Raw genomic sequence first — 16,798 nt, forward strand, 5'->3', positions numbered from 1 at the left:
GCCCAGCTAATTTTTGTATTTTTAGTGGAGATGGGGTTCCACCATGTTGGCCAGGATGGTCTCAAACTCCTGACCTCAAGTGATCCACCCACCCCAGCCTCCCAAAGTGCTGGGATTACAGGTGTGAGCCACTGCACTCAGCTAATGCCTGAAATTTTTAAAGACAGCAGTTAAATTTAGAACTAGATTGTTGCCAAGTTCAAAATATAATGAAATAGTGATTTTTGATATGAGAAAAGATATTCAGTTCATCTGGGTCCCCATAGAGCCTCCCCTTTTCCACAATGCAAAGTGGCCGTCTGCTTGCATCTGCATTTTCACTCTTAAAACCCAGAATTAGAGTTTCAGAGATTGGCATCCTCTTTAAACTCACATTATCTTTCTTTTGTTAATTTATTTTATTTTATTTTTCCATAAGTTATTAGGGTACAGGTGGTATTTGGTTACATGAGTAAGTTCTTTAGTGGTGATTTGTGAGATTATGGGGTACCCATCACCCAAGCAGTATACATTGCACCATATTTGAGTCTTTTATCCCTAGTCTCCCTCCCACTCTTCCCCCCAAGGCCCCAAAGTCCATTGTATCATTCTTATGCCTTTGCATCCTCATAGCTTTCCCCCACATATCAGTGAGAACTTATAGTGTTTGGTTTTCCATTCCTGAGTTACATCACTTAGAATAATAGTCTCCAATCTCATCTAGGTCACTGCAAATGCTGTTAATTCATTCCTTTTTATGGCTGCATAGTATTCCATTGCATATATATACCACAGTTTCTTTCTGTGTTTTTTTTGTTTGTTTGTTTGTTTGTTTTGAGACTGAATCTCGCACTGTTGTCTGGGCTGGAGTGCAGTGTGCAGTGGTGAGATCTCAGCTCACGGCAACCTCCACCTCCCAGGTTCAAGAGATTCTCCTGCCTCAGCCTCCCAAGTGGCTGGGATTACAGGTGCCCACCACAACCGTGCCAGCTAATTTTTTTCTTTTTTTTTTTTTTTTTGTATTTTTAGTGGAGACAGGATTTCACCATGTTGACCAGGCTGGTCTTGAACTCCTGACCTCGTGATCCACCCACCTCAGTCTCCCAAAGTGCTGGAATTATAGGTGTGAACCACCACACCTGGCCATACCTGTCTTTGCCCATTCAGTATGATATTGGCTGTGGGTTTGTCAAAAATAGCTCTTATTATTTTGAGATACATTCCATCAATATCGAATTTATTGAGAGTTTTTAGCATGAAGGGCTGTTGAATTTTGTCAAAGGCCTTTTCTGCATCTATTGAGATAATCATGTGGTTTTTGTCTTTGGTTCTGTTTATATTCTGGATTACATTTATTGATTTGCGCATGTTGAACCAGCGTTGCATCCCAGGGATGAAGCCCACTTGATCATGGTGGATAAGCTTTTTGATGTGCTGCTGGATTTGGTTTGCCAGTATTTTATTGAGGATTTTTGCATCGATGTTCATCAGGGATATTGGTATAAAATTCTCTTTTTTTGTTGTATCTCTGTCAGGCTTTGGTATCAGGATGATGTTGGCCTCCTAAAATGAGTTAGGGAAGATTCCCTCTTTTTCTATTGATTGGAATAGTTTCAGAAGGAACGGTACCAACTCCTCCTTGTACCTCTGGTAGAATTTGGCTGTGAATCTGTCTGGTCCTGGACTTTTTTTGGTTGGTAGGCTATTAATTATTGCTTCAATTTCAGAGCCTACTGTTGGTCTATTCAGGGATTCAACTTCTTCCTGGTTTAGTCTTGGGAGAGTGTAAGTGTTCAGGAAATTATCCATTTCTTCTAGGTTTTCTAGGTTATTTGCGTAGAGGCGTTTATAGTATTCTCTGATGGTAGTTTGTGTTTCTGTGTGGTCGGTGGTGATATCCCCCTTATCACTTTTTATTGTGTCTATTTGATTCTTCTCTCTTTTCTTCTTTATTAGTCTTGCTAGCAGTCTATCAATTTTGTTGATCTTTTCAAAAAAACAGCTCCTGGATTCATTGATTTTTTTGGAGGGTTTTTTGTGTCTCTATCTCCTTCAGTTCTGCTCTGATCTTAGTTATTTCTTGCCTTCTGCTAGCTTTTGAATGTGTTTGCTCTTGCGTCTCTAGTTCTTTTAATTGTGATGTTAGGGTGTCAATTTTAGATCTTTCCTGCTTTCTCTTGTGGGCATTTAGTGCCATAAATTTCCCTCTACACACTGCTTTAAATGTGTCCCAGAGATTCTGGTATGTTGTGTCTTTGTTCTCATTGGTTTCAAAGAACATCTTTATTTCTGTGTTCATTTCGTTATGTACCCAGTAGTCATTCAGGAGCAGGTTGTTCAGTTTCCGTGTAGTTGAGCAGTTTTGATTGAGTTTCTTAGTCCTGAGTTCTAGTTTGATTGCATTGTGGTCTGTGAGACAGTTTGTTATAATTTCTGTTCTTGTACATTTGTTGAGGAGTGCTTTACTTCCAACTATGTGGTCAATTTTGGAATAAGTGTGATGTGGTGCTGAGAAGAATGTATATTCTGTTGATTTGGGGTGGAGAGTTCTGTAGATGTCTATTAGGTCCACTTGGTGCAGAGTTGAGTTCAATTCCTGGATATCCTTGTTAACTTTCTGTCTCATTGATCTGTCTAATGTTGACAGTGGGGTGTTAAAGTCTCCCGTTATTATTGTATGGGAGTCTAAGTCTCTTTGTAAGTCTCTAAGGACATGCTTTATGAATCTGGGTGCTCCTGTACTGAGTGCATATATATTTAGGATAGTTAGCTCTTCCTGATGAATTGATTCTTTTACCATTATGTAATGGCCTTCTTTGTCTCTTTTGATCTTTGTTGGTTTAAAGTCTGTTTTATCAGAGACTAGTATTGCAACCCCTGCTTTTTTTTTTGTTTTCCATTTGCTTGGTAGATCTTCCTCCATCCCTTTATTTTGAGCCTATGTGTGTCTCTGCAATGGAGATGGGTCTCCTGAATACAGCAAACTGATGAGTCTTGACTCTTTATCCAATTTGCCAGTCTGTGTCTTTTAATTGGACCATTTAGTCCATTTACATTTAAGGTTAATATTGTTATGTGTGAACTTCATCCTATCATTATGATATTAGCTGGTTATTTTGCTTGTTGGTTGATGCAGTTTCTTCCTAGCATCGATGGAGTTTACATTTTGACATGTTTTTGCAATGGCTGGTATCTGTTGTTCCTTTCCATGTTTAGTGCTTCCTTCAGGATCTGTTGTATGGCAGGCCTGGTGGTGACAAAATCTCTAAGCATTTGCTTGTTTGTAAAGGATTTTATTTCTCCTTCACTTATGAAACTTAGTTTGGCTGGATATGAAATTCTGGGTTGAAAATTCTTTTCTACAAGAATGTTGAATATTGGCCGCCACTCTCTTCTGACTTGGAGAGTTTCTGCTGAGAGATCTGCTGTTAGTCTGATGGGCTTCCCTTTGTGGGTAACCCGACCTTTCTCTCTGGCTGCCCTTAACATTTTTTCCTTCATTTCAACTTTAGTGAATCTGACAATTATATGTCTTGGAGTTGCTCTTCTCAAGGAGTATCTTGGTGGCATTTTCTGTATTTCCTGAATTTGAATGTTGGCCTGCCTTACCAGGTTGGGGAAGTTCTCCTGGATGATATCCTGCAGAATGTTTTCCAACTTGGTTCCATTTTCCCCATCACTTTCAGGCACACCTATCAGACTTAGATTTGGTCTTTTCACATAATCCCATATTTCTTGGAGGCTTTGTTCATTTCTTTTTACTCTTTTTTCTCTACACTTCTCTTCTCGCTTCATTTCATTCATTTGATCTTCAATCGCTGATACTCTTTCTTCCAGTTGATGGAGTCAGTTACTGAAGCTTGTGCATTTGTCATGTAGTAGCCTGCCTACAGAGGCAGGCCGGCCTCCTTGAGCTGTGGTGGGCTCTACGCAATTCGAGCTTCATGGAGGCTTTGTTTACCTACTTAAGCCTCAGCAATGGTGGGTGCCCCTCCCTGAGCCTCACTGCTGCCTTGCAGTTAGATCTCAGACTGCTGTGCTAGCAATGAGGGAGGCTCTGTGGGTGTGGGACCCTCTGGGCCAGGTGTGGGATATAACCTCCTGGTGTGCCGTTTGCTAAGACCCTTGGTAAAGCCTGGTATTAGGGTGGGAGTTACCTGATTTTCCAGGTGTTGTGTGTCTCAATTTCCTTTTGCTAAGAAAAGGAATTCCCTTCCCCCTTGCGCTTCCCAGGTGAGGTGATGCCTTGCCCTGCTTCAGCTCTCACTGGTCGGGCTGCACCCGCGGACCAGCGCCAAGTGTCCGACACGCCCCAGTGAGATGAACCTGGTACCTCAGTTGAAAATGCAGAAATCACCCATCTTCTATGTCCCTCATATTGGGAATTGAAGGCTGGAGCTGTTCCTATTCAGCCATCTTGGGTGTGCCCCTTGGTACCATTGGTTTTATTGTGCTCTTTGTTGCCTATGTACTTTGGTTTTTTGTTTGTTTTTGCTTTTTAACTTGTATTTTTGTTTTATAGGTCCTGTGTGATTTATGCTTTAAAGAAGTTATGTTTTGATGTGTTTCCAGGATTTGCTTCAAGATTTAGAGCTACTTTTAGCAGTTCTTGTAGTGGTGATTTGGTAATGGCGAATTCTCTCAGCATTTGTTTGTGTGAAAATGACTGTATCTTTCCTTCATATATGATGTTTAGTTTCACTGGATACAAAATCTTGGCTGATATTTGTTTTGTTTGAGGAGGCTGAAGATAGGTCCCCAGTGCCTTCTAGCTTGTAGGGTTTCTGCTGAGAAATCTGCTGTTAATCTGATAGGTGTTCCTTCATAAGTTACTTGGTGCTTCTGTCTCACAGCTCTTGAGATTCTTTCCTTCTTCCTAACTTTGGATAACCTGATGACAATGTACCTAGATGAAGACCTTTTTGTGATGAATTTCCCAGGTGTTCTTTGTGCTTCTTATATTTGGTTTTCTAGGTTTCTTGCAAGGCCAGGGAAGTTTTCCTTGATTATTTTCCCAAATATGTTTTTCAGTCTTTTAGAATTCTCTTCTTCTTCAGAGGAAGAATAATACACTAATTATTCTTAGGTTTGGTCATTTAACATAATCCCAGACTTTTGGAATGCTTTGTGCATATTTTTTTATTAGTTTTTCTTTGTCTTTGTTGGATTGGGTTAATTTGAAGACCTCATCTTTGAGCTCTGAATTTTTTTCTTCTACTTGTTCAATTCTATTGCTGAGACTTTCCAGGGAATTTTGCATTTTTAAAACTGTGTCCAAGGTTTCCTGAATTTTTTATTGTTTGTCCTTTAAGCTATCTATTTCCATGAGTATTCCTCCCTTCCCTTCTTGTATCATGTTTTGGATTTCCTTGCATTGGGCTTTGCCTTTCTCTGGTCCCTCCCTGATTAGCTTAATAACTAACTCCCTGAATTCTTTCTCAGGTAAATCAGGGGTTTCTTCTTGGTTTGGATCCATTGCTGGTGAACTAGTGTAGTTTTTGGGGGGTGGTGAAGAGCCTCGTTTTGTCATATTATGAGGATTGTTTTTCTGGTTCCTTCTCATTTGGGTAGCCTCTGTCAGAGGGAAGGTCTAGGGCTGAAGACTGCTGTTCAGATGTTTTTGTTCCACGGGGTGTTCCCTTGTTGTAGTTCTCTCCCCCTTTTCCTGTGGATGTGGCTTCCTGTGAGCCAAACTGCAGTGATTGTTGTCTCTCTTCTAGGTCTAGCCACTTAGCGAGTCTACCCAGCCACAGGCTGGTACTGGGGTTGTCTGCACAGAGTCCTGTGATGTGAACTGTCTATGGGTCTCTCAGCCACAGATACAGCACCTGTTCCAGTGGAGGAGGCGGAGGGTGCAATGTGCAATGGACTCTGTGAAAGTCCTTAGGTTTGGTGGTTTAATATTCTATTTTAGTGCTGACTGGCCTCCTGCCAGGTGGTGGTGTTTTCCAGAAACCATCAGCTGCAGTAGTGTGGAGAGGGATGGGCGGTGGGCGGGGCCCTAGAACTCCCAAGATTATGTGCCCTTTGTCTTCCACTACCAGGGTGGATAGGGAAGGACCATCAGGGTAGGGTTAGGTGTGTCTGAGCGCAGCCTCTCCTTGGGCAGGTCTTGCTGCTGCTGCTGCTATGGGGGATGGGGGTGATATTTCCAGGTCACTGGAGTTGTGTACCTAGGAGGATTATGGTTGCCTCTGCTGAGTCATGCAGGTCGTCAGGAAAATGGGGGAAAGTCGGCAGTCATAGGCTTCACCCAGCTCTCTCACATAAATTGAAGGGCTGGTCTCACTCCCATTGTGCCTGCCTCAACGACCCCAAGTCTGTTTCCAGGCAGAGGGCAAGACGGGCTTGAAAATTTGCCCGAGGCTATATGCCTCCCAGCTGTGAAAGAAAAGGGCTCTAGTTCTTCCTCAGCCTGTGAAGTCTGCACACTGAATTCTCACCCTCCCCCTAGTTCTGGCCAGGAGGCTTCTCACCCTGTTCAAATTGTTACAAAGTTCAGCTAGAGTTTTCCTTCTCCCTGTGGAGTTTTACCCCTGCTCCTCTGGCCACCCTCCTGTTGGATCCCTGTGGTGCCAGGCAGGAATAGGTTGCCTGGGGACCCAGCAAGCTCCCAGGGCCTTTCTGCTGCTTCCTCTATGTCTGTTTTTTGCTCAGCTCTCTAACTTGACTCTGCTCTAGGTGAAGTCGGAAACTTCTCTCAGAAATAGACCTTTAGCTTCTCCAGTGGGGTGTGTGTTCAGGAGAGGAGGGTCTGGCTTTCCCACTTCTGCAGTTGTGGCACTCACAGTATTTGGGGTGTCTCCCGGGTCCTGCAGGAGTAGTCTGCTTCCTTCGGAGGTTCTGTAGGTGCTCTCAGGATTGCTGGTCTGTTCTTGCAGTTGATCTGCAGTTAAAATTCACAATGCAAGCCTCTGCATACTATATAGTCCTGCCTCCCGTCCACCATGATGCCCTGAATCCCCTCACATCATCTTTCAAAAACAGTACAATAATATGGTTTTTTGTAGCTTTAAATCTCAAAAATATAAAAAACAGAGGATGGGTTCGCTCAATGCCAACAATATGGAAAGCATCTTTTCAGAGGTTATGTAAGAACATAAGGGGTAAGAAACAAAATGATTATGCCATGTGTAAAACTAGAAAGCTGGGATTGGCCCAGATCTCAGGGGCAGCTGTGAAAAAAAACAAAAGATGCTAGTCAAATGCAAAGAGAAAATCACTAGTTCTGGGGAGACTTTAAGTACCGGAATGTCACACAAAAATTAAGCAAAAGACCTATTTACCTTTGTTAAAATTCAAGGTAAATAGATCTCCAACATGCAGAAGATCCTGAGTATAACAAACCAACTGTTAGTTTTTGTATGCTTGGTGGTGGTGGTGGTTTTAGTTGCAAGTGTGGGGGTCAAAGGAGTGCTCACCTTGGCCCTCTGAAGTTTTATTGAAAAACCAAATCGCAAAAGACATTAATGGGAGAAAAGGCATACAAATTTATTTAGCATGTATGTATGAGAGCCTTCAGACCCAAAGGCACAGGAGAAATTGTTCATTTTTATGCTTAAGTTCACCGGACTATGGACAGCCACACAGAAATACAAGTGGATAAGAAAGGTACGATCTAATGCTAACAACCGAGTTGGGAAAACCCAACAAGGCCTGTCTGTCTAGATTCTTCCTGGCCTCACTGTGTTGCACTCCTTCCCTCTGGGTATAGGGCAGGACCCTCTCTGGAATGGAGGTCTTATGACCTACAGTTAAACAAGTAGGTCAGAGAATTTCTCTATGGCCAGTTTTTACTCAGAAAAGGAGAGGAGGAAGTTAGAATAATATTTTTAGGTTTAATGGCTAGCTTTAGGGGAAAACGGTTCTGGTTTGTATGACTGCCTTGGGGAAGAGAGATTCTCACTTTTATGGTGAGCCTCAGGGAAGAATGAGACTGACAGACCAGAGGGGAGAAAAGGTCAGAGAAAAAACTTGGACTTCTGACATCTTCATTTGGAGATGTTGCTGTTTGAGCCCCAATATAAGTTCTGGCTAAAAAAAAATTCACCAGTTTATATAAAGGGAAGCTGAGAGATTAATAATTCTCAAGCATCTGGCTCACGCCTGTAATCCCAGCACTTTGGGAGGCCGAGGCGGGCGGATCACAAGGTCAGGAGATCGAGACCACGGTGAAACCCCGTCTCTACTAAAAATACAAAAAATTAGCCGGGCGAGGTGGCGGGCGCCTGTAGTCCCAGCTACTCGGGAGGCTGAGGCAGGAGAATGGCGTGAACCTGGGAGGCGGAGCTTGCAGTGAGCCGAGATCGCGCCACTGCACTCCAGCCTGGGCGACAGAGCGAGACTCCGTCTCAAAAAAAAAATAAATAAAAAAATAAAAAAAAAAATAAAAAATAAAAAATAATTCTCAAGCATCAATGAGACCAATGCTGACTCTTCAGGGCTTACTTTCCACATGCTCTCACATGCTTTTCTGAGTGTGGGCTTCCTTCTCAGGAAAGCTCTCCCTACCTGGTAGAAGAGGGGGCACTGGCAATATGTATATGAATAAGACATAATCTGTATTCTTGTTTTCATTTAATAAAAATAAAGTCCATTTCCAGAGAATTCTATCTCTATTTCCTTTACTTAGACAACTATTCCTATTTCTTTTCTTTTTTTTTTTTTTTTGGCCTATTTTCATTCTCTTTCCACATGTGACCATTGTAGTAAATTCCAGAGTATACAGAATTTTTTTACCTTTTCACTTTATGTGATTTTATTTGCACTCACCCAATAATATAATCTTTGTATTTTTATATAGCTGCCTAATTGCCCATTGATTCAACCTACATTTTTAAAGCACAGTTTTCATTTAGAAATTCTGTGTTAGCTTATGGTGAAAGAGCTCAAATCCTAAACAGGATATCCTGCATTATCATCACAGGAAAAGGAAGTGCTAGGTCATCTAGAAACCTGCCCTTGGTTTGCTTCAGAGCGCTTCTCTGTTGACTTCTAGAACATTTACTGATAACCTACTATATGACATTAGGTACTGTGCTAGGTGCTTGATAGATACGTGGATAGATAGATTCATATATATGTATATACCCATATATCTAAATAAATACGTATATATCCATTTCTTTTGCCTAAAATTTAAAATTTACATCTTGACATAATTTCAGATATGTCAACCAAAAGCCCACCATGATGCCTGAACAGAAAGAAGAGTTTTATTAGTGATACCAGTTTGCAGACTGAGAAAGGACAGTCTTTGGTGTATACCGAAGGTGCTCTCTTCAAAGAGTGAAAAGGCAGGTTGGTTTTATGCCTCACAGGATCTGTATTACACAATAGAGTCACACATGTTCAGCAGGTTTAGGGGAAAAGCTATACATATTTATGAGGGGAGTTGAGTCTCGTATAATGGGCAAACGTGTGTAACATATCTCATGTTCACTTTGGGGAAGGGTTTTAGCATTAGAATTAGGCGGAATTGGCTCTTTACATCAAAAGGTAAACTATAGAACACAAAGACACTTTGTACGCAGTCTCTATAAACTGGCTGAAGCTGGCTTAAGGTCTGCAGTTGCTTATTAGGAAAGGATGTTTGTAAGGCAGATTCTCTGTCCAATCAGCATTGCAGTGGTCTGGGTGGCAAATTAGAGTTAGGAGGGGTCTGACAATTTTCCTGGTAGCTCCTATTATTAGGGAGTTTAGCAAGAGTGAAGGTTTTTTTTTTTTTTTTGGTAGCCACAGGGCTTTAGGAAGTTGCCATGCCAGCCAAGCTCTGAACCCTCAACCTGTAGGTAACTTTTGTTTCCTTAACCTTAGGGTCTATCTTAGTTGATAAAGGGGCATCTATTTTGGTCGGTCAGATCACAGATCTTTGTTGCAGTAACCATACAAAAAATGCCACATGTCTTTTACATTCTCAGATTCCTCAAACATTAACATTTTGTTATCATTTTCTCTTTGAGCATTTCAGACACGATGCTCCATCATTTTTAAACACCTCGTCTTATATTTCCTAAAAACAAAGACATCTTCTTTTACATAACCATTGAATAATGATCAAAATTAGTAATTAACATTAATGCAAAAGTATTGTCTAATCTATAGATTATATACACATCCTTTTGCCAGTGGTCCTGAAATAATGTCTATTATAACAAAACAAAGTCTGGATTAGATGTTGTATTCAATTTTTACAACATGGAATAGGGATGGTCTTTGAATGGTTTGAATGCAATGGTAATCATAAGACGTGTGGATTGGCTCACTTTTGTTAAGGGCTCATTAAGATCGCCCCCCACCCCCTAAGCTTTTTTGTAAGTGACAGGTTCAAGTTACCAACTTCTAAGGCAGGCCATGAAATATGGAAAGTCTCTAAGGTAGTATTTAAAGAGATGCTTGTCTTCTGTATCCCTAGAGCAAACTGTGCTGATTATGAGACCCAGGATTGACCTTTAAGGTAACATAGCTGCAAAGGAAATGCACTCCCTTGACAAGTCTTCTATGCCAGCAAGGCCCTGGTAGGGAAAGAATGGAATCCTGAGACCTGTAGTGGTAGGATTTAGGTGGAAAAGCCTGAGAAATTTCCACTCTCAGATTCTTCTGAACTCTGTGTTGGAACAAGTAGCTCCTTCTGCTTTGCTGGAACAGAACAGCCTCCTCTTGTGTGGAGACCCTGCAAATACTTCAGATGAGGAATAGCATATACCTAAACAAGGAATGGTAAACCTGGCTAATATTTACCTGAAGGAAAAGGGGATACAGGCATGGGAGTAGGTCTTGAAAGTGTTAGGCCAAGGAGGGGAGAATATAAAGGTGGACAGGAGAGAACATATTGACTCTGAAAAACACTTGGAGTTTCATGATATGGCAAGGACACATGGAGCTGGACCTAATATACTTCTGGGATGGTTCCATGGAGCCTGGACAGGATGAGGGCCTATAGCAAATGAGGGAGAGATTCTAGAAGTACCTTGACTGCCTAGAGAAAGGTGTCAGAAGGATCCAGGATGTTAGAATGTTAGAGTAAATTTGTAATATATGACCTGAGAACCCATCATGTGACCAAATATTCCTTCTAAGTGTTCAGAGGACATACCCATCTCCAGGGAAGTAAGAAACACACTGATGAGGGTGCCATTGGCATCCATGGGAAGTTCCGTGGTGGCCATCCACTGTAGTTGACAATCAGAGATGATATTATGGAACTGGACTCCCTAATATCAACTGGGTTGATAAGAATCCAAAATAGCAAAGGCCAGATGGTAGTGCTTGACTGACAGAAGGAAACAGTATATAATTATAATAATGGGCTGCAAGGCCAGAGTGGCAACCAGAATGCCTTCACCCACAGGGCTCTGTGATAGTGACTAATAAGACCATAGCATTTCTTGGGGCAAGTTAAATGAGCATCAACTAGCGTATTACTTGACCTGTATACATAAAAAGAAAACACTGACAGCTGGTGAGCAGAAGGCTGATGTCAGCTGTCTCATTGGAAAATTGCAGCCCCTCAGCCAGTTTACAGACGAAGGGACTTCTCAGAACCAGAGCTCATCACCTGAAAGGAAAGCTGAGTAAAGGCCCTGCAATAATAGCACAAAGTATATTCACTATATACTTCCCCATTCATTCCACAAAAGGACACACATCCACGCTATGGTTTGCATGTTTGTCCCCTCCAAACCTCTTGTTGAAATTTGATCACCAATGTTGGAGATAGGGCCTATTTGGAAGGTGTTTGGGTCATGGGGGTGGATCCCTCATGAATACATTGATGTCGTCCCTCAGGGATGAGTGAGTTACCACTCCATTAATTCCTGCCAGAGCTGGGTTTTAAAAAGAGCCTGGCACATCTTCCCTCTTCCTTGCTTTCTCTCTCTCCATGTGATCTCTGAACATACAGGCTTCCCTTCCTTTCCCACCACGAGTTGAAGCAACCTCAGGCCCTCACCATATGCAGATGCTGGTACCATGTTTCTTGTACAGTCTGTAGAACTGTGAGCCAAATAAATCTCTTTTCTTCATAAATTACCCAGCCCTCAGGTATTACTTTACAGCAACACAGACTAAGACAACCCATTTATGGAGAAACTATATGTATTAGTCTGTTGTCACACTGCTATAAAGAAATGCCTGAGACTGGGTAATTTATAAATGAAAGAGGTTTAATTGACTTGCACTTCCTCACGGCTGGGGAGGCCTCAGGAAACCTACAATCATGGTGGAAGGTGAAGGGGAAGCAGACACCTTCTTCACAAGGCAGCAGGAGGGAGACAGAGAACGCAGGAAAATCTACCATTTATAAAACCATCTGATCTCATGAGAGTTCACTCACTATTATGAGAACATCACAGGGAAAACCACCCCCGTGAGCCAATCACCTCCGACATGATCCCTCCTTTGACACCTGGTGATTACAATCTGGATTACAATTCAAGATGAGATTTGGGTGGCGACACAGAGCCAAACCATATCACTGTACATTGAAAAAAAAAGGGGGGGCTGGGCATGGTGACTCACACTTATAATCCCAGCACTTTAATAGACTGAAGCAGGAGGATTGCTTAAACCCAGTGATTCGGCCGGGCGCGGTGGCTCAAGCCTGTAATCCCAGCACTTTGGGAGGCCGAGACGGGCGGATCACAAGGTCAGGAGATCGAGACCATCCTGGCTAACATGGTGAAACCCCGTCTCTACTAAAAATACAAAAAACTAGCCGGGCGAGGTGGCGGGCGCCTGTAGTCCCAGCTACTCCGGAGGCTGAGGCAGGAGAATGGCGTGAACCCGGGAGGCGGAGCTTGCAGTGAGCTGAGACCCGGCCACTGCACTCCAGCCTGGGCGACAGAGCGAGACTCCGTCTCAAAAAAAAAAAACAAACAAAAAAAAACCCCAGTGATTCGAGACCAGCCTGGACAATATAGCAAAAACACATCTTTACAAAAAATACAAAAATTAGTTGAGTCTGGTGGTGCATGCCTGTGGTCCCAGCTACTTGGGAGGCTAGAGGGGAGGATTGATTGACCTGGGTAGGTAGAGGTTGTGGTGGGTAAGCTGTGATTGTGCCGCTGCACTCCAGCCTGGGAGACAGTGAGACCCTGTCTCAAACAAAGAAAAAAAAAAAAAAGGAAAAAAAAATGGTAAAGAAAAGAAAAATAAAGGGAACCATTCAGACATTTCGAGACTGGTTGCATAATAAGTTCTGAGCTAATGTTAATACCAGGAAGCTAGAAACATGCTTCTAAGTCGAGTGGGCACAAAGAACAGATGGTCCAGGTTCATTTCACTATGGTCTAACAGAGTCACAGACACACCCTCTGCTTATATCCCTAGTTTCCCAAGGGAACAATTGGAATGGCTATATTAACAACTGGAAGAACCCTCACCTTGGTTTCCTGATGTGTAGTGAGAGTTATTATGATAGGAACAACCAGGGTAAGTCCCTGAAACTGCACACTCTCACTGGCTAAGACAGTGAATTAGAAGGAATACAACTTCCTGAGAGGAAATACAAAGATTAGTGTCACCTTCAAAGACTCAATAGATGTGGACATGTTGGTTCAATTTGCCTATTTAGGCTGTTTGGCTAGTGCAAAAACCAGATTCTTCATAGGAAATAATGGTGGACTATTGTAAGCTTTATCTAAAAACAGCCCCAATCATAGGTGCTATGTGGGGGGTTGTATATTTACTAGAACGTGACAACAGTATTTGGTGCCTGATATGTGGTTATTGCTCTAGTGAATAGGTTTCTCTCAATCCCTATGAATAAAAAGGAGCAAAATAAGTTACCTTTTGGCTGGGCGTGGTGGCTCACACCAGTAATCCCAGCACTTTGGGAGGCTGAGGCAGGCAGATCACAAGATCAGGGATTGAGACCATCCTGGCCAACACCGTGAAACCTCGTCTCTACTACAAATACAAAAAATTAGCCGGGCGTGGTGGCGGGCGTCTGTAGTTCCAGCTCCTAGGGAAGCTGAGGTAGCAGAATGGCGTGAACCCGGGAGGCGGAGCTTACAGTGAGCTGAGATTGCGCCACTGCACTCCAGCCTGGACAACAGAGTGAGACTCCGTCTCAAAAAAAAAAAAAGAAGTTACCTTTTATGCGGGAAGAAGAGCAGCACACACTCACTGCTTGCTTCAGGACTGTGTTAACTTTCTTGCTCTGCATCACAATATACATTGTCCATAGGTCACTGATCAGTTTGGCATTCTGCAGAATATTGTGCTATACCGATGGCATCGTGCCAATGGACATGGCTAGTCAGTGGGTAGCAAGGTGTTTTCATACCCAATGGTATTATAAATGAGAAAATGCAACAGCCCTTATCCAATAATGCCAAATCAACTAAAGGTACCAGCCCCTCCAGGATAAAGAGCTGGACAATCCACTAGGCAAACAACCTAGGTCAAGTTGTGGTGGAAGAGAGAGAGGATGAATATCAATTATGAAAACAATTACAACATCAGGAACTGTTGCTTGTTCCTCCAACACTTTTGTATAATATCTTCCATAGGTATTGCTGTCAGTTACCACCTTGAAGGCTCTGTACTAGACTACATATGATGAAGATTCCTAGCAGATCTGAGAAATACACCATATGGGGTATATCAGACATATTTTGCCCACTTCATACCCACAGCTACCAGTTGAGCCAGGATGACATCTGATAGCTGCACTAGGTATCTTTTGCTTTCTACCCCGAGGCTTCTCTGCTGTGCAAACACGGGAGTATGAGGGAGCGAACACTTCCTGGTGCAAGTGCATATCAGTAGGGGATAAGATTATCCCTTCTTCTGTGTCTCAGCAAACAATTCTGAATTCTGGCTCCTCAGAAGTTCTCCAGCAGGCCCAAGTCCCCACTGCCTAAAAACGTAACCAGCTAAATAATGCACCTCTGTATTGGTTTTCTTGTTGTGGTTTACTCCTGGTCTCCCACTCCCAACTCTTGTTCTCTGGCGTTACCTCTCAAAATAAATGAAAGAGAGAGCACCCTTGTTTAGGTTCTTTTTAGGCAACCCAAGCCAAGGCAACAAAGTAAGATAGAGCCCCAAATGTGCTCCTATAAGGTTTTTCAAAGAAAGTAACACTTGAGTTAGGTCTTAAAGTTTCACCTAAGAAATTGTCCAGGTGGACAAGAAGAAAGGGTGTTCCAAGTAGAAATAATAGCATGGACAAAGGCAATGTAGCAGGAAAAGTCTTCATAAATTCAGGGAATTTCAAGTGTTTCACAATGGAAGGAGCAATAGATTCATGTACTTGTGGTGGCAGGGGATGTTGGAAATGTAAACAAGAGTGAGATACAGAAGATTTTATGTGGCATGCCAACTGGGCCTTCTTTTTGTAAACAACAAGGAAGCAATTAAGTTAATCCCTTTACCAAACCTTCTGCCTAACCTGAAGCAATGTGAAAATGAGCTCACTTTCCAACACTGATGCATGAGTTGCTGTCACCTATGAACATTCATTTAAAGATGAAGCTGCTCTCAGAGAGCTGATTGAAATTTCTTGAGAAAATGTGTGGTAACATGAAACAGACATTGTTGACTACCTATCCAAATCCATTTCTTCTCCCCCTCTCCAGCCTTGCTAGGGAAAGCCCCAGTTTTGTTTGTGCTTACTGACTACATAGTCTTGTGTTTAAGGGAGTCTTGTGTTCAAGGGAGAGGCTCCTTGGCCTCAGGTGATCATCTAAGCCAGAGGTTGGCAAACTTTTCCTGTAAAGGACCAGATAGTAAATATCTTAGGCTTTGTGAGCCATATGGCCTCTGTTCCAACTACTGAATTCTGCTGTTGTAGTGTAAAAGCATTCTTTAAGAATACCTAAACTTTCTTCATAGATATCGAACTTTGAATTTCATGTAATTTTCTTACATCACAAAGTACTCTTCTTTTTATTTTTTACCAACCCTTTAAGAATGTAAAACTCATAGCTCACAGGCCATACAAAAACAGGCAATGAATCAGATTTTACCTGTAAGCCATTGTTTGCCAACCCTTCATGTAAGGTAATCAGGGTGGTTTCATTTCCTTTGACCAAAGATTGGTTTTAGCATTGACATGTAATTAAGTCCTGACAAATGTGATCTGCAGATGTTCCTTAGTTCAAAAAAGAGGCCCATGGGAAGGAACAGTCCTTTTATTGCCTGTGGATACGGCTGTGTGATGCATAATGCCCAGAGCGGCTGCAGCTATCCTGAGGACATGCGGTTTCTCACCTTTAGCTGAGAATAGCAGAACAGAGGAAGGAATCTGGAATCTCCATGACATTACTGAGCTGTTGAATTAGCCTACAGCATACTTGGATCTTTATGATATTATGAAACTGTTAAATTAAACCTGACTCTAAACTTCTTTTTGTGAGAAATAATAAAGGCCTTTATCATGCAGGCCACTTTATTTAACTGTTACTTAAAGCCCAAAATATTCTGACTGAGACAAAAGGACCCAGGAGCATACTAGGTAAGCCATTAAATAGAATAAAATAGAAGTATAAGTGCTGCCATGGAAAGATGCCTAATCAGTGAAAGCCCTTCTTATATGTGTATGCACTTTTTTTCAAGGGAGAAAGTCTGCAGCTTTCATTAGAGTTTCAAAGGCATGTATGATCCAAAAAAGGTTACTCAAATCTAAGAACATTTAAAATGTTAAATCCACTTTTTTTTTGAGACACTCTTGCTCTGTTGCCCAGGCTGGAGTGAAGTGGTACGATATTGGCCCACTGTAACCTCTACCTCCGGGGTTCCGACTGTTCTCGTGCCTCAGCACGAGGTGGGAGGTGGAGGTGAAAGGATCACTTGAGTCCAGGAGTTTGAGACCAGC

The sequence above is a fragment of the Macaca thibetana genome, chromosome 11 (assembly GCF_024542745.1).
Source record: "Macaca thibetana thibetana isolate TM-01 chromosome 11, ASM2454274v1, whole genome shotgun sequence".
Lineage (NCBI taxonomy): Eukaryota > Metazoa > Chordata > Mammalia > Primates > Cercopithecidae > Macaca > Macaca thibetana.